Source organism: Gorilla gorilla, chromosome 16 (assembly GCF_029281585.2).
Source record: "Gorilla gorilla gorilla isolate KB3781 chromosome 16, NHGRI_mGorGor1-v2.1_pri, whole genome shotgun sequence".
Lineage (NCBI taxonomy): Eukaryota > Metazoa > Chordata > Mammalia > Primates > Hominidae > Gorilla > Gorilla gorilla.
Genome location: NC_073240.2, coordinates 38973243 through 38993099, shown reverse-complemented (window position 1 = coordinate 38993099; position 19857 = coordinate 38973243). Strand labels below are relative to the sequence as shown.

Here is a 19857-nt window from a genome sequence, read left to right as displayed (position 1 = left end):
ATAATGGCTATCTCTTAGTAGCAGAAGTAGAGATTATCTTTATTTTCTTCTTTTATAATCACATAGACAAAGAAAACTATCTAAAATAAAGTGATGTGAGCTCTAATAACAAACATTTAATAGTAAATACCTAATTTTTACCATTAGTTTTTACTATTAGTAAGGCAGTTACACTATAGTAAGGCAGCTCTATCTACCTAATCTATTTTGAATATTTGGTTAAAGACATTATCTTTAATTCTGACAATAACCCTAGAAAGGGTTATTATCTCCAAATTACAGATAGGGAAACTAAAGCTTCAAGAGGGTAAGTGATTTGCACAAGATCACATCACTGAGTAAGGATTTAAATCCCTGCTGTTCTAGTCCTGCTGTGACTGGAAAGGAAAACATTCACTCATATCATACTCTCAGCTTCACTTATATAAAAATAAGAATATATGGAGTAAATATTCTCCATCAATTATATTTTTCATTTTCTACAATTTTCTATGTCTAAATATAAGCTCATAGCACCTACTAAAAAAAGCAGATTCCATCATCATGCCCCTGACATCTACAAGGAAACAAATCACAAAATCTGTAATATATTTCACAAAATAAACATGCTGACCTTGTCTACATATCCCTTCACATTATTCCCTATACCTCTCAAGACATGGTCTGGCTCTGTGTTCCTACCCAAATCTCATCTTGAATTGTAATCCCCACATGTCAAGGGAGGAACCAGGTGGGAGGTGACTGGATGATGGGGGTGGTTTCCCCCAAGCTGTTCTTGTGATAGTGAGTTCTCACGAGATCTGATGGTTATATATGTGTTTGACAGTTCCCCCTTAACACGCTCTTGTCTCCCTCCTGTCGCCTTGTGAGGAAGGCGCCTACTTCCCCTTCGCCTTCTGTCATGACTGTAAGTTTCCCGTGGCCTCCTAGCCACGCTTTCTGTTAAGCCTGTGGAACTGAGTCAACTAAATCCCTTTCTTTTATAATTACCCAGTCTCAAGTAGTATTCTTTATAGCAGTGTGAGAACGGACTAACATACCTCATTACACCCCAAAATGTTCGGCAATCCAGTATCTAATGGAAATACACTAGAACTTACAAGAAGCTTTTTAACTATAAGCAATACTAGATTCAAATCAGTGTCACAGTCCTCAAAGTAGCAAGAAAACCGTGGTTTAAAACAACGCATGACAGCGAGGGACTTACAAAGCTACAAACCATGGTCCTTAAAGAAAAAACAGACAATGAAGAAATAAAAACAGCTATCAGCAGAGAAATTTTAATCTATAAACTTTTCATCTGCAAAGTTAAACTGAATAAAAACAGCAAAGATGTACAGGAGACATTTCCCATCACTATTAGGAAATGGGCATAGATAAGAATTTTCAAGTGTTTCCAAGATCCCCAAACTCAAACCATCCTACCACTGCTTATCCATCGACATCAGTGGCTTTTACATCAGACAAAGGTGGAGTAAATCAAACATACTACCCATGGCTTCTTGAGTAGCATAAGGAATGAAATAAGAATTTTTTTTTTTTGAGATGGGGTCTCGCTCTGTTGCCCAGGCCAGAGTGCAGTGGCACAATCTCTGGTCACTGCAACCTCTGCCTCCCCGGCTCAAGCAATTCTCATGCCTCAGCCTCCCAAGTGGTGGGAATTACAGGTGCCTGCCACCACGCCAGGTTAACTTTGTGTGTGTGTGTGTGTGTGTGTGTGTGTGTGTGTGTGTGTGTGTGTGTATTTTTAGTAGAGATGGGGTTTCAGGATGTTGGCCAGGCTGGTCTCAAACTCCTGACCTCAAGTGATCCACCAGCCTCAGCCTCCCAAAGTGCTGGGATTACAGGCATGAGCCACTGATTCTGGCCAGAATAAGAAATGTTAACTTAATGAATGTAAACCAACCAACACTCATTCCCAGAAAGATGTATTTATGGAACATGCATGGAGTATTATGGACAGTATATGAACTCAGTGATGCTGGTGTCCACTGGACTATGACAACTTCAGAAAGCTTCAAATTAATCCCTTAAAACATGTAAAGCTTTTTCACTCCATAAATAACCACAAAAACATACCTTCTTTAGCAATAAAATCGGCTTTACCCTGTAAGAGCTCATACTGAACTAGGTATCGACTTTACATCTAGAAATTTCAGGAACTTCTGTAAGTGAACATGAATTGAGTAAATTCCAAAAGATTAATTGGGGTCGAAAATTTCTTCTTCATCCATAAATCCCAAACTTTATAGCATGTCTCTAAAGCTATGCATTTTATATATTTTTATACAAAAATGTACATTTCTCAAAGGGTGGAAATGTAAGAAACAGAGCAGTGTATGACATGTATAAAAATCAAAAGGCCAGGCACGGTAGCTTATGCCTAATCCTAACACCTTGGGAGGCTGAGGAGGATCACTTGCAGCCAGGAGTTTGAGACCAGCCTGAGAAGCGTAGCAAGACCCTGTCTCTACAAAAAAAAAAAAAAAAAAAAAAAAAAAAAAAAAAAAATTAGATGGGCATGGTGGCACACACCTATAGTCTTAGCTACTAGAAAGTCTGAGTGGGGAGAATCGCTTGAGCCCAGGAGTTTGAGGTTGCAGTGAGCTATGATCACACCACTGCACTCCATGCTGGGAGACAGACAGAGACCCCCGTCTCAAAAAATCAAAAAAACAGAACTTAGGCAGTTGTAAGGAACCTAAAAGATCTAGACTAATCTGACACACTACACAATACTTACTCCTTTTGCAAAGATGCACGGATGATCAATCTTTTCACTCTCCATTTGAAAATAACTATAGGAAGCTCCCAATTTCACAAGACAGTCCATTCCATCATCAAACAAATCACATCAGTAGGAAGTTCTCTTTTGTATAGAAACAAAACTTACTCCCCCACCTTTTTTTACTTTCATCCACTGATTCTAGTTTTACTTTCAGGGACAAAAGAGTCTAAGTTTACTCCCATTATTGTATGAGGTTTTCAATTATTTGAAGATAACTAATATTTCAGTGATCAACTCTTCTCCAAGTTCAACCTGACCAGTTCCTACAATTTGTCCTCATTTAATGTAGTTTCTAAATATATTATCACACTGGTGGGTTATGAATTTATCACAATGGTTACATATGTACTGGAAAAGAATAAATAATAACCTTTGAGATATGGATGTTTAGGTGATGAGCTAGGCTCACTCACTAGCAAAACGATTCACTGTTTTCTCTTTTAAGGTATTATCTATTTTACAATTACGTATTCTGAATGAAGATCTATAGAGTTCACAAGTAGTTATTTTTAAGTTATAAGAGATGTTAAATTTCTACTCATTCATTCTAAATTGTGGTTTGGCAAACAAGGGCTTTTGATTATCAAAGAAAACAGTTTGCTGATCCACATATACACTTACTATCTCTATTAGTACACTGCCTAACCAAATGTCCTAAGTAGCCCCAAGCTAAAAATCACATTTTTAAAATCTCTTATCTTTAGATAAGATAGATTTAATGGTCTAACTCAATTATAATTATCTCCACAAAAAACAATGGATTTTTAAAAATCTAATGCAAAGATGATATCCATGTCAATTCTGGATAAGAATATAGATAAGGTTATCTTTTTTGTACCTTTCTGTATTTTTCAAATGTGTAAGAGTAAACAAGCAACTCATCTATAAGCTAAATAATCAATCTACTGCCAGTACCCTTCTGGCTATCATCAGAATCTGAATAGTGCTTTTGGAGATTTTCATTAACTTGCTGGAGAGATTCATAAAGAGATTCTGACAAAAAACATTATTATACTATTGTGTTCCTTTAAGGAGGCAAATGAGGTATTTGTCTTCCAACTTATATTACCTACACTTTAAGAATCAGTGTTGATTACTGATATCAATGATCCCTAAAAATAATGAAAAAGATGACTTCCCAAACAAATCATTTCCCTTTAAAGACACTGGGGTTACCAGGGGCAAAATTATAGGAAAAAATTGACCAAGGCAACATTCAGTGGAAACAACACTGAACTTACAGTCATGAAGACCAAGTTTCCACTGAGACTGACACATGCAACTGTAATAGTTCCAGCAAGTTATTTTATCATTCCAAGATGTAGCACCCTCATCTATAAAACTAAGGAAGAAAAGATGCTAATCAAAACCCTCTCCTAATCCAAACTTCTTTGATTCCATGAAACACTGAAGACTCCTAAAATTATCCTAGATAGTCCCCCATAAATGTTTGTCATGTATTACCTAGTTCTTATTCTACATTAGAAACTTTTAATGTCTCCTTGCAATGAATTACTACTACTACTACCACTAATATTAACATGCACTCAACACTTCAGTATTTGTTATGTGCAGATATGGTTCAATGCTTTACAAGGATTATATTTAATCCTGATGATTATCCTCATTTTACAGATGAGGAAACTACGGCTTACAGAAGTCCAGAACCACATAACTGCTAAGTAAAAGAGCTGGACCTTGATCTGGGCAGAAGCAACTCAAAAGTACCAATGGAAGTTTACTTCAGAGGTTGTGATTAGAATAGGATAGCGCTGTTTGGCACAAAACCACATACACACATCCTCTTTTGATTGAGATGCTAATTTGCAACCTGATAAGATTAAGAAAACAAGAAATAATATTCTGCATCCACTCTTAAGACTAAATTTTAGTAAACAATCTAAATTGCAGAGCTATAGCCTACATAAATCATACTGGTAATTGCTCTACAGAGAAAATTCAACCATATTTAAAGTACAACAATAAGAAAATGTGGTAGAATTCTTCTTGGTCACTGACTAACATTCAAATATGGTACGATCATAACGTGGGTGTACCACAGTTGTAGTATTTGTGGGTACCACATCCATAGATTCAATCAACCTTGGATGCAACCAACCTTGGATCAAAAATGTAGTTAGGAGGCTGGGCACGGTGGCTCACGCCTGTAATCCCAACACTTTGGGAGGCCTAGGAGGGTAGGTCATGAGGTCAGGAGTTCGAGACCAGCCTGACCAACATGGTGAAACCCTGTCTCTAGTAAAAATACAAAAATTAGCCGGGCATGGTGGTGTACGCCTGTAATCCCAGCTACTCAGGAGGCTGAGGCAGGTGAATCACTTGAACCCAGGAGGTAGAGGTTGCAGTGAGCTAAGATTCCGCCACTGCACTCCAGCCTAGGCGACAGAGTGAGACTTCATTTCACAAAAAAAAAAAAACAATGTAGTTAGGTTACAATGGTTGTGTTTGTACTGAACATGTACAGACTTTTTTTCCTTGTCATTCTTCCTTTAGAAATGCCGTATAACTATTTACACAGCATTTGCATTGTATTAGGTATCATAAAAAACCCAGAGATGATTTAAAGTATACGGGAGGATGTGTGTAGATTATACGCAAATACTATATCATTTTATATAATGGAGTTGAGCATCCATAGATTCTGGTATTTGGTCAGGGGTCATCCTAAAACCAATCCCCCACAAATAACAGTAAGTGTTAATCTGTAATGTACACAAAAAGTATACAAAAAGGAGTGATAATTTCTTTCTTTTTTGGAGGAGGAGACAGGGTCTCTCTGTGTCATCCAGGCTGGAGTGCAGTGGCACAACCACGGCTCACTGCAACCTCCAGCTCCCAGGATCAAGCGATCCTCCCACCTATGCTTTCAGAGTAGCTGAGACTATAGGCTCGCACCACCACACCAGGCTAATTATTTAAATCTTTGGTAGAGACAGGGTTTCATCTTATTTCCCAGGCTGGTCTCAAACTCCTGGGCTCAAGCAATCTGCCCAGCTGGACCTCCCAAAGTGCTGGGATTACAGGTATAGGCCACCACTCCCAGCCAGGAGTAATAATTTCTAAGAGCTCTCTAGTAACAAACATGAATTTTTGTCTTGAGAGTTTTCTGTTTTCATTACTGCTAGTGAATAAACACACACATAAATAGTTCTACCTTCTCTTATTTCTTACCTGTTTCCATTTATAAAATTTGATGTTAAATATCTAAGATATAATTAATCCTATATTACTTGCCATTGCCAGTAATACATCCTTACATTAATTTAAACAAATTAACAAGCAAAAAAACAAACATCCCCATTAAAAAGTAGGCAAAGGGTATGAAGACACTTAAAAAAAAAAAGACATACATAAACAAGCACAAACACATGAAAAAATGCTCAACATCACTAATCATTAGAAGAATCCAAATCAAAACCAAAAGATACCATTTCACACCAGCAGAATAGCTATTCTTAAAAAGTCAAAAAATAACAGATGCTGGCAAGGATATGAAGGAAAGGGAACGCTTACACACTGCTCATGGGAATGTAAATTAGTTTAGCTTCGGCAGAAAGCAGTTTGGCGATTTCTGAAAGAAGTTAGAATTATTATTCAAGCCAGCAACTTCATTACTGGGTAAATACCCAAAGGAATATAAATCATTCTACCGTAAAGATACATGCACATGTATGTTCATCACAGCATTATTCACAATAGAAAAGACATGGAATCAGCCTAAATGCCCATCAATGGCAGACTGGATAAAGAAAACGTGGTACATATACACCATGGAATACTACACAGCCATAAAAAGGAATGAGATCATGTCCTCTGCAGCAACATGGATGGACCTGGAAGCCATGGGTATCCTAAGTTAACTAATGAATGAATAGAAAACCAAATGTCTCATGTTCTCACTTATAAGTGGGAGCTAAACATTGAGTACACATGGACACAAAGAAGGGAACAGACACCAGGGCCTACTTGAGGGTGGGAGGAGGGAACAGATCAAAAAAACCACCTATTGAGTATTATGCTTATTACCTCAGTGACGAAATAATCTGTACATCAAACCCCGTGACATAAAATTTACCTATATAACAAACCCGCACGTGTAACCTTGAACCTAAAAGTTTTAAAAAGTCCTTATACTGACACAAGAAATTTTAATAAATTTACTTCTCTTAATGTAGAAGCAAAGATAAGCTTTATGAATATTACTATCATTTTTTATAAAGATAGACCCCAAACTATCATGATGACCCAGAAAAGAAATGCACACCAAGCATTAGCCTGCTATTATAAAGTAGCACAAAAATATATCCACCTCTTTTTACTTGTGGATACTGATCACTAACCTAACACAACTTTATAGACCAGAAGAATGTCCCATAAGTTAGTAAGATGATACTGTCGTAAGACTTCTTTAGGATAAACTACAGTGTTTCATAAATCAGGCAAAAACTTTAAAAGGACAGGATCAAAATGTGTAAGTCAAAAAATGTTTAAACAGAATAGACTTACTCACCAAATCCTGAACATGAGAATTAAAATGATACTTGAAAGCCTGAACAAAATACATCTACAATAGGAACAGTATTTCACATTGTAGGTAGCATAAAAATTAGATTTAAATCCACCTTATAATATTTATTACGCCTTGGGTGAGTCAATTTAAGTCTGTTTGCTCACCTGAAACATGGGAAAAATAAGACCAACTCATGAAGGTATTGTGAGAATTAAACGCAACAACATAAAGTGCTTAACTGTGGTTAGCAAATATGTATCATTTAATGAGTGTATAATGTTACAATTATGAAACAATATCATTTAACGGGTGTATAGTATTACTCTAATTATGAAATGATAGTGCACTAAAAGGAGGCACATGTAAACAAATGCTATATATATAACACTTCTGCATATTTATATAATATAAAAATCCTAAGTCATTTGAATTAATGGATAATGACATAATTTACAATTGTTATACACCTACCTCTACCCCTTAAATATGTACCTAGGGAAAAAGAGCCACAGTAAAAAAAAAAAAAAACATTCACAGCACAATGTCTCCTAGTACATATGCAAATACTCACATACCAGCAATGTTTGGCACACTGCCTTACACATAGCAAGCATATGATAAATATTTCTGGCACTGCAATGACTATTTTTTGCATTGAAATAACTGTATCTATTATTAATAAATAATTTTCTTGAATCTATTTTAATTAGATTGTGTCCTGTCCTTGTCCAGCAAGACAAATGACAAAATTAATGGAAAAGCAAATGTTAAGAAAGGAATACTACAGTACCACAGGAGAGTAAGTGGAAAGAACCCAGACTCTACACTAAGAAGGTCCAAGTTTACATCCCAACTGGATCACCTTACCTGGGTATTGTGAACAAGACTTTTAACTTCAACTTAGTTTTCTCCAACTGTAAACAGGGTTAATAATACCACCAGCGGCGGGGTGCACTGGCTCATGCCTGTAATCCCAGCACTTTGGGAGGCCGGGGTGGGTGGATCACGAGGTCAGGAGTTCAAAACCAGCCTGACGAACATGGTGAAACCCCGTCACTACTGAAAATACAAAAATTAGCTGGGCATGATGGTGCGCACCTGTAGTCCCAGCTACTTGGGAGGCTGAGGTACGGGAATTGATTGAACCTGGGAGGCAAAGGTTGCAGCAAGCCAAGATCGCGCCATTGCACTCCAGCCTGGGAGACAGAGCAAGATTCTGTCTCAAAATAATAGTAATAATAACACCACCAGCCTCATCCCAAAGCCAATTAGCACATCTAGCACCCATAGAGTAGTTTCTAAATACAATTCTCCAATAAAAGGAACTAGAGCTCCTGTAAGTAATGGGATGGTTCCAAAGCTGGGCAAGAAAAGCATGAGATGAGCCTGGAGCATCTTGTGATACCAGAAAGGACGTGCTGAAAAAATGAAGGGATATGTCAAAAGGACATAGAAACAGACTTGACGGGGTTCCCAATGGCCAAGTCTGGGACAAAAGAGCATAAAAATGATGACAGTGATGGATTATAATTGATACTAATACTTAAATAAATGTGAGAAAATAAGGCTCTTCTATAAAATTCCAATTAATAAAAGCAGAAGGAATGATGGAAGTAGAAAAAAAATCATTTGGCAAACATCACAGTAATTGTTGCAGGCAAGAATCATCAGCAGATGCTAAAAACAGTAACAAGTGAATGACAGAAAATAGGATATTTATTAGTCTCAAACTATCTTTTCAAAAGATGCTTATCACAAAGCGAACAGTTACAAAACCTGGCAAAACAAACATCTTCTTAACCAAATGATCAAAATTTACAAGTAATGGGATATATCAACACCATCCACCTGTTGAATTGATGCACAAGGATACCATCACTCTACAGTATTGTTGCCAAAAACATGTAAGTTGAATTTAGGAACATTCTACAAAATTCCTGGCCAGTACTCTTCAAACGTGTCAAGGTTATAAAAGACAGGCTGAACAGCTGTTTCACCTTAAAGAAGACTAAAGAGACATGACAACTTAATGCAACATCATTTATCATATCCTGAACTGGAAAAAGGACATTAGTGGAACAACCAGTGAAATTTCAATAATATCAATAGATATGAATATTGCCAGTTGATAATAATATTGTATAGATCCTAGTTTCCTGATTTGGCTATGTAAAACATTTTAGGAAGCTGCCTGAAGGATATGTGCATTCTTTGTATATTTTTTCTTACTCCTGTAGGTCTAAAATTATTTCAAAGTGAGAATAAATATATATGTAGTTTCATAAATCTCACAACTGCTTTGAGAATCACATGAGATAATGCACATAAAGGTGCTCTGTAGATTCTAAAGTAATATACAAATGTTAGCAGCTTTCATTATCATTTCCGACTCTGGTGCTGCAAGATACCTGACACTTCCTGTTGGCAGTTCCCCCCAGTACACCTTCCAGTCTGTGGGAAGAAACAAAATTGTTAACTGGTCCTACATGTAGAATTTTGGTTCTAAACCAAGGGTATCCAAGGGTGCTTAAATTTCTACTCTAAAGGGAAAAACTTTTTCTAAAAATGTAGTCTGACCATTTAAAAATGAATCCTGTCTCCCTGTCACCGTGATCTTAAAGTAGACTCTTAAGCATAAGAATTTTCTGAATAAACACAGCAATATGAGGAGGACTCGCTCATAATTACCAATAATGGCCACATATCTTTGAATAACTCTTTAATATGTGATAGTGAAAAAGTTCTCAAGATTATCTAGGTTGTCAAAATAGAAGTAGTGACGGGATTATTTAAACATGCTTGTCTGTCATTTCTTGTCTTAGCAAGTCTTTAGTATAAATAACTGAAGGGAAAGGGAGAAATAAACATAGTTCAGTAGGTTCATGACAACTTATTTAAGGAGTCGGGAACCACAACCGTGTTCTTCACCTAAAATCCTCCCTTCGTCTTCCAATCAGAAATCCGGGCAGTTTGGGCCATTTATATGATTTAGAATGACACATCTCATACATCTCATGCCAGACCCAACTGGGCTAATTATCATTTAGCTACAAATTATCATTTAAATTTAAATTATCATTTAGCTACAAATTATCCATTTTCAAGCTCTTGTTAGTAAAGGGAATAATTTTTTTAAAAACACTAAAGTCCTACACATCCTATAGGAAAAAAACTATTATTCATATATATATATTAATAACAACATAAAAATAAAAATTAAGGCTAAGGTTAAAAAAACTTAGTTCATGATATTCATTTGATCCTGAGCTCTATGTTGTTAACAGACAATAAATCTTTAACCCTTCTTACACAATCTATCATGCCATACAAACTTCAAAGTGAATCAAAAACAGTTAAGATTGTAGCTACTTAGATCACAAGACTACTACTGAACTATAAAGTTAAGTATAACACATAAAGATGTTTCTTCAAAATGAGGTAATTTACATATGGTGAAAGGTAGGGGTCCAGTTTCATTCTTCTGCATATGGCTAGCCAGCTATCCCAGCCATATACAAAAATTAACTCAAGATGGATTAAAGATTTAAATGTAACACCACAAACTATAAGAATCGTAGAAGAAAACCTAGAAATCACCATTCAGGACATGGGCCTTGGAAAAGAATTTACGACTAAGTCCTCCAAAGCAACTGTAACAAAAAAATTGACAAGTGGGACCTAATTAAACTAACAGCTTCTGCACAGCAAAGGAAACTATCAACAGAGTAAACCTACAGAACGGGAGAAAATATTCATAAACTATGCATCCAACAAAGACATAATATCCAGAATCTATGAGCAATTTAAATAACTGAACAAGCCAAAAACAAATAACCTCATTTTAAAAAGGGCAAAAGACATAAACAGACACTGCTCAAAAGAAGACATACAAGTTGCCAACAAACCTAAGGAAAAATGCTCCATATCACTAATCATCAGAGAAATACAAAACAAAATCACAATGAGATATGCCATCTCACACCAGTCAGAACGGCTATTATTAAAAAGTTAAAAAATAACAGACTCTGGCAAGGTTGCAGAGAAAAAGGAACACTTACACAATGCTGGGAATGTAAATTAGTTCAGCCACTGCAGAGAGCAGTTTGGAGATTTCTCAAATAACTTAAAACCAAACTACCATTCGAGGTCGGGCACAGTGGCTCACACCTGTAATCCCAGCACTTTGGAAGGCTGAGGCAGGCAGATCATCTGAGGTCAGGAGTTCGAGACCAGCCTAGCCAACTTGGTGAAACCCCTGTCTCTAGTAAAAATACAAAAATTAGCTGGGTGTGGTGGTTGGTACCTGTAATCCCAACTACTCGGGAGGCTGAGGCAGGAAAATGGCTTGAACCTGGGAGGCAGAAGTTGCAGTGAGCCAAGATTGCACCACTGCACTCCAGCCTCAGCAACAGAGCAAGACTTCATCTCAAAAAAAAAAAAAACAAAACAAAAAAACCTACCATTCGACCCCTACAATCTCATTATTGGGTATATATCCTAAAGAAAATAAATTATTCTACCAAAAAGACACGTGCACTCATGATCACTGAAGCAAAGACATGGAATCAACCCAGATGCCCATTAACAGTGGGTTAAAGAAATGTGGTACATATATACCATGGAATACTATGCAGCCACAAAGAAGAACAAAATCATGTCCTTTGCAGCAACACGTATGCAGCTGGAGGCCATTATCCTAAGTGAATTCAGGCAGGAACAGAAAACCAAATACCACTGTTCTTACAAGGGGGAGCCAAATATTGGGTACTCCTGGACATAAAGATGGGAACAACAGACACTGAGGACTACTATATGGCAGGAGGGAGGGAGGGAAGTAAGGGTTGAAAAACTATTGGGTACTATGCTTACTACCTGGGTGACAGGTTCAGTCATACCCCAAACCTCTGCATCATGAAATATGCCTTTGTAACAAACCTGCACATGTACTCCCCAAATCTAAAATAAGAATGGAAATTTTTTTAATGAAATAATTTTTATTTTCAGCAGTTTTTCTCACTCTCCTGGGAAAAATGTATTTCCTCTAGCAGGGAATCAATATCTCTAAGTCCTTTTTTACCAAAGAACCAATCAATCATTTACTTCTAACATTAGGTTGAGAACTGCACGATGGAAAGATCTACATTTTATTCATCTCTAAAGCCTACTGTCCTAACACCTGGAACAGAGTAAGCTTCAAAAATGTTAGTTTCTATCCTCTCTCTAACATATAATAAGTGCTCAATAAATGTTTGTTGTCTCTATTTCATTAAGTATCAACATTAATGACTGTCAAACCTAAGAGCAATGTAAAATCCAGGAGATGGACTAAATGTGACTAATAAGAAATGCTGCAACATCCTGATCTCCATCTGTTTGGCTGTTTCTATTAGCCCAGCATTCCAATGCACATGTGTGATTGACCCTTTAGGGTCTGCTGCACTGAAACATTTAATTACCACTAAAATATGCAGCATACACATGACTTTGAATTAAAAGACATTTCCTTACTGAAACGGGTCTAAACACTATTTTCATAGAATCTAAACACTTTAACATCTGACATTTAGATAATATCACACTTTGGCATGGTACACGGATAATTAGGTATTTATTATTGGGTCTAAAAACTTTGTCACTCAATAACTATTAAGTAAATTCTCATATCACCAGAAGAATCATTTTTATATAATATTTATCTTTAAAAACCCAGTGTCTAAAAGGTAAAATAAAGCAAAACAAACAAACGAACAACAATCTATGGTTCATCTAGCAGATCATAAAGATGATTGGCTTTACAAAGCACTACCTCAAAGGTATCAACAAGAAATGTTTAAAGAAAACATTTCACTCAGTTCAAGAGACATATGTACAAAAGCTGATATATGAAGATAGTATACTAATTAGTATATATACATACATACATACATTTTTTTAATTTAAAATTCAACAAGTATTAAGAAAGGAATAACTTCTCAATTTAATTTAATGCTGATTTGGTTTGGCTCTGTGTCCCCACTGAAATCTCAGGTCGAGTATGTAATCCCCATGTGTTGAAAGAGGGGCAGACTACCCCCTCGCTGTTCTTGTGATAGAGTTCTCAGGATATCTAGTTGTTTGAAGTGTGTAGCACTTCCCACTTGGCTCTCTCCTGCTCTGCCTTGCTAATGCTTGCTTCTCCTTTGCCTGCCACCATGATTGTAAGTTTCCTGAGGCCTCCCTGCCAAGCTTCCTGTATAGCCTACAGAACTGTGAGTTAATTAAACCTCTTTTCTTAATAATTACCCATCTCAGATGGTTCTTTATAGCAGTGAGAACAGACTAATATAAATGCCATGTCTGTGAAACAACTAAAATTATCTTACATACCAGTGGCAAATTCCACATTTTGGAAAAAGCTATGCTACCTCAAGTTACCTCTCCATGAAAAAACAATTAGAAACTTTCTTCAGCAGAGTGAATGGAGAACATGTCATAGTTTTCAAAAAAGGTGTTGGGCTTGAAGGAATAGAAATGCTCCAGATTTGGGCTGGGCATGGTGGCTCACGCCTGTAATCCCAGTACTTTGGGAGGCCGAGGCAGGCAGATCACCTGACATCGGGAGTTCGTGACAGCGTGGCCAACATGATGAAACCCCGTCTCTATTAAAAATACAAAATTAGCCGGCATGGTGGCACACGTCTTTAATCCCAGCTACTTGGGAGGCTGAGGCAGGAGAATCACTTGAACCTGGGAGGCAGGGGTTGCAGTGGTCTAAGATCGTGCCACTGCACTCCAGCCTGGGAGACAGAGCAAGACTCTGTCTCAAAAAAAAAAAAAAAAGAAAAGAAAGAAATGCTCCAGATTTGTGCCATCCAATACAGCAGTCAACCCTGGCCACTTGTGGCTATATAAATTAAATAAAATTTAAAATTTAACTCCTCAGTCACTCAAACCACTTCAAGTACAGCCAAATAACTATATAGTAGCCACCATAGTGGATACCACAAACAGAATGTTTCCATCATCACAGAATGTTCTATTGTACTCACTGCTTTAGATTCTCAAATAATTCTAATAAAGCCCAACTGGCAGCAAATGGAAGTAAAAATTTTAGCAGATAACAAAGGTAGTATCTTTCAGTAAAGTAACAAACATTTGGAAAAAACAGTGAGAGACAATGAATTAAATGCTAGTAGTAAGGGCCAGGCATGGTGGCTCACACCTGTGATCTCAGCACTCTGCGAGGCTGAAGTGGGAGGACCACTTGAGCTCAGGAGTTGAGACCAGCCCGGCTGGCCAACAAAATCAAGACCCTGTCTCTACAAAAAAATTTAAAAATTACTGGGCATGGCGGCAGGCACCTGTAGTCCAAGCTACTCAGGAGGCTGAGACAGATTAATCACTTGAGCCTGACAGTTCGAGGTTAGCATGCTGTGATTGTGCCACTGCACTCCAGCCTGTGTGACAAAGTGAGAGACCCTGTCTCTTAAAAAAAAGTTAGTACTGGCTGGGCGCGGTGGCTCACGCCTGGAATCCCAGCACTTTGGGAGGCTGAGGCGGGCAGATCACAAGGTTAGGACACCCAGACCATTCTGGCTAACACGCGGTGAAACCCCGTCTCTACTAAAAATACAAAAAAAATTAGCCAGACATGGTGGTAGGCGCCTTAGTCCCAGCTACTCGGGAGGCTGAGGCAGGGGAATGGCGTGAACCCCGGAAGCGGGGCTTGCAGTAGCCGAGATCGCGCCACTGCACTCCAGCCTAGGCGACGGAGCGGGACTCTGTCTCAAAAAAAAAGAAAAGAAAAAAGTTAGTACTATAAATATGATTTCTGTTTCTACAACTCCTTTATAATCTGATGATTTCAAAGATTGAAAATGTACTGAGGTAGATAGGAATCCCTCTCCAACTAAGATGATATGGTTACTATTAAGGAATGAACAGTAAAAACTTACAAAACAAGGTTAAGAGACTGAAGCCATACACTTTTAACACAACCTGTGAAAAATCTTTTAATTACCTTACTTTCATTAACATAAAGCAATAAGGAAAGTATGCTCAAATAACAGAGTATTAACAATATCTTTTTAAATGATGGGTCCTGTATGATGATTTATCATTTACTATACCCTGGTCACTTTTAAATGTTTAGGCTATTCCTCCACCCCCTACATGGTCTCAACATCCTTGTGAATTTGTTTGGGAATGACTGGTAGTCACAAGGGTAAGTGTATCACACACACACATAACTTTTCACAAAACAACTCAGACTTACTGTGACAACACACAGGCTGACTTTGGTATTCTATTCCATTCTGCATGGAAACATAATGCTGATGGAGACCCATTGCCATTGAAAAATTCCCTGTTCTAAACTACTGTGAAGTATTTGGGATGTTGTTCTCCTCTAAGGATGTACCTCTGTGTTGGTAGTGAAGATTCACATTTATGTTCAGCTTATTTCATGAAAATAAGAGATAATACTAAAAGGCATAGGATACTCACAAGTGTGGGTTTCAAGGCTGAGCTGTGAGGAACTGCAGAAGAATTCAGAATTGAATTGCTGTAGCTAGAGTAGAGATAGCAAATGTTATTACATCATTGCTTTTTCAGATGTCTTCACTGAAGTGCTCCAAATGATATAGCAATGTATTGCAAATTAATCTTTTATAAGTATATAATTATTTGTAAATCTAGTAAACTAACTCAGATTTATGTGAACACTGAATTCTAATCACTAGGACAGTTGTTTTCCCAATATGAAATGTTTTTAATTATTTGTATTAGGAAAAGATGGAAAGCTTTTTAAACACTAAATCTTTTCATATGTATATCCTATGGGCATACGTGCGTGTATGTACACTGCTGATGTCAAACTGTCAAAATGCAGAATGTATTTGTTACTGTGATGCAGTCAAAAAGTCTAAAAGCCATTGTTTAGGGCATAGGCTTTGGAATCATAAGACTTTACCAAGTATGTAATCTTTGCCAAGTCATTTAACTTTCCTGCACCTCAGTTTCCTTGGCTTTGTAAATGGGAGTAGTAACATTATAACAAACACTTAAATGGTTATTATAAAGACTAAATGCATGAAATGATTTTAGGCCAATGCTGTTAGTTACTCAAATATGAGCTGTCATTTAATTATGTACTGAGAGCTACATAAAACCACAAGGTACCAAAGAACAAAAATGGAATCTAAGAAATTTAAGAACAAAATTCATTACAAATAATCCACAATAGAAAAAAATGTGAATTTTCAGAAGTGGCAGTTCATATTAAGAATTTTAAAAAACCACTTGTACTCTTTGACACACTTATCCCACTCCTGTAAATTTATCTTAAGAAATTTTACTAAAGAGAAGAAAATATTTATATGCAAAAAGATGCTCCTTAAAAATGTTATTTGTAATAGCAAAGAGCTGGAAACCTAAAGTGTTCTTTAAAGAGATAACAAGTAGGTAAACTTTTGGTAAAACGATGTGAAATATTACAGGTACTAAAGTGATTATTTAAAAACTAGATATACGCCTAAGTCTTTATATTAAGTATATCAGGTGATATACTTAATCAGGTAAATAATATGTGTATGTACACAAGCAAAAATGTGTATGGAACTAGATGCAGTTGAAAGCTGTGCTGGGCTTTTAGTTGATTTCTTTTGATGTAATTATTGCTCATTGTTTTCCTAAAGGATTTTAGCTTATTTTCATTTTTTTCCTTATACCACCTGACTAAATCTGAGATAGGGTAAATTCAAACATTGGATGATCTGCTATTAGCCAGTAATTATAAGTCAAATTATCCTTCTTATGTGTTATATGCTAGGGCCTAGTACACAAAACACAGTTCAGACTCAAAAGCAGTAGAGTCTATACAACATCCGATAATTTTTTTTTTCTTTTTGGCTCACTTAGAAGCTCAGTTTGCTTGCTCTTCAAGTATCAAGACTAGGAAACATTGCTAAGGAAAACTAAGGTGGCTAGAAGCCAGTCTGTCTCATCCATCTCTCGCCACTCTCCTTCTCTTTAAAAATGATAATACAAAGTTGAAGAATATCCTGATTTTTTTTTTTTTTTCTGAGACAGAGTCTCACTCTGTTGCCCAGGCTGGAGTACAGTGCACGATCTTGGCTTACTGCAACCTCAGCTTCCCGGGTTCAGGCGTTTCTCATGCCTCAGCCTCCCGAGTAGCTGGGACTACAGGCATGCACCACCATGCCTGGCTAATTTTTTTGTATTTTTAGTAGAGAAAGGGTTTTGCCATGTTGCCCAGGCTGGTCTCCAACTCCTGAGCACAGGCAACCTGCCCACCTCGGCCTCCTAAAGTGCTAGGATTACAGGCATGAGCCACCGTGCCTGGCCCTAATTTGATACATCATTTAAGGCTGTTATATGTTCTTAACTGTTACTAAGTTAATTAAGTTTGATTTTTGGATCCAATAACCTTCATCAAAAGAAAAAGTATGGGCATTCTTCATCATATTTTTAAGTCCCTGATTTATGCTCATTTAAGATTTTGATTCATACATAATTCATTCCTAAACCAAGTTTCTGATTATGTGTCCAAGGCAATTATTTTTGAATTAACAAATTATACAGTTTTTTCAGAATGCTAGGACTAAACATCAGGCTAAAGCAAAATGTAAACGTATTTTTGCTTTAGTTGTTAATGACCATAAAACTTAACTAAACATGAGCATACAGACCATCAGCTGTCCAAATTAAAGTTAACAGACTAAATCAAGAACAATGAATTTCTAGCTGGCAGAAATAGTGCGTCCATCTAATAGGAATCTTAGTTTAATTACAGCTGCAAAAAAATTAAATTCTAAACCTTTAATAATAATTTCCCTAAGCTGAAAAATCTTCCTCTACCATTCTCTCCCACGAAAATAGATTTCTGCTTGCCATACAACAATATTTGAAAGTTCCTGGATTGAACTGTAAGATGTTTTTTTCCATCAAAAATGATGGCAAGACACTGAATCTACTTAGACTTCTAAACTGTGCTCAGGTATTAAAATTATTTTAATAAGTTCTAGAAATATACTCCTTTTATAACTGAATAGTTGTATTAAAAAATTAAACAAAAAACTAGTCAGAGCTAGTTGTTTGTCTTATTAACCTACTCAAGACTAGTTACATCTACCTCTTCAGTCTGCCCAGAACATGGAAGAAAATTTTCACAATATAAATTTTTTTTCTAATGTTGGAATTTTTAGATTTTAAGTTTTTCTGAAAAGTTGCTTTCTAACATTTAAAATGAAACACAATTTTTCTAAGTAGGTTAATAATCCTTTTTAAAAAGCGACCCCACCTTCAGGCTAAATGAAAATGAGCACTGATTATTTTATAAACATAGTACCTTCCTTCTGAAGAACTAAAAGTTCTGTTTAATATTCTTTTATCTCTAATCAAAAAATGTTATTGTAGGGAGAGAGGTTACATTCAGAGGTTGTATCCCTCCGAAGTAGGGATATATTATCCTGGTTTTATAGATGAAAAGGCAAGCACAAAGACAGATTATGTTATTTGCCAATGTCTTAATGCTACAGTCAGCAGTAACCCCAGGATTATGTTAGTTGTGAACACCAGGTTAACTGTAAAATTTAAATTAGTAAATTTTTATTTGAAAGGGCTTCTCTAACCACATTAGGAATGGAGAACCCAAAGGCTATAACATCCCATAAATGACAATATAATTTATTGGATAAAACCCTGCAATATCAGTCAACATCTTGGTTTGCCTCTCATAAAAACATAAAGTTCTTAATAAGACCTTAATTTGGATAGTTTATTTACATGTCTCTCTTCCCCTCTACTTTCTAATTCTCAGAATCACTCGTTCCTGATAGGACCATTATTACATGACATCCTATCATTGCTAATACTCTCAAATCTTCCCAGCTAAACCCTTCCCTTTTCTTATCCTCTTCCCCAATACCCTTTTCTTCAAACGCCAATTCCAAAATCCTTACCCCTGTCTCTCTTGATTGCAGAGGGAGGTGGCAACAGTGATACCAGCACTCTAAGTCACTCAACCCACACTCACATTAAATACACTGGCACTGGCTTAGGATTTCTCTCCACCTCAACTCCTGATACCACCCTAGCTATCCAAACATCCATACTGTTCACTCTTTTTTAAAAAAAACATTTTAGCAGACCCTGGCTTCTCCAATAACCTTCATCCCTGTTTCTACTTTAATCTTCCCTTACATGTCATCACTCTGGAGCCATTGTTCTATGATCAAAATCTGTCTTTTCATTTTTCCCACTTACACTCTACAAGCTCTTTAACTTTAACAAAACTTGCAGTTCTTCAAAACAGCTATCAGTTCTATGTGTCAATCTACCACTTCAAGCTAATGTTTTCTTTAAAATCTAGTCTGTCAATAAAGTATATGACGTACAGTGTGGTATAAATACTGTGCAGTTTGAATCTCAGTTCTACCACTTCACTCTCTTGCGTGGCCATGGCAAGTTACTAAACCTTTCATGAGTCTCAGTTATCTCATCTGTAAACTATAGATACTTAGCTCACATGATCTTTAGA

At 36.7% G+C, this 19857-nt stretch overlaps 1 protein-coding gene across 2 annotated transcripts in view; it reads right to left on the bottom strand.

Moving 5' to 3' along the window:
• SPRED1 (sprouty related EVH1 domain containing 1) overlaps positions 1–19857 on the bottom strand; it is a 102757-nt gene that overhangs the window by 71057 nt on the left and 11843 nt on the right. Inside the window, exon 1 of one of the 2 annotated variants that reach the window (XM_055364233.2) lies at positions 15804–15936. The exons of the other annotated variant lie outside the window; for it this stretch is intronic. The gene's annotated coding sequence lies outside the window, so the exon portion shown is untranslated. Of the gene's footprint in view, positions 1–15803; positions 15937–19857 lie in introns of those variants that run through there. 2 annotated transcript variants of the gene reach the window in all.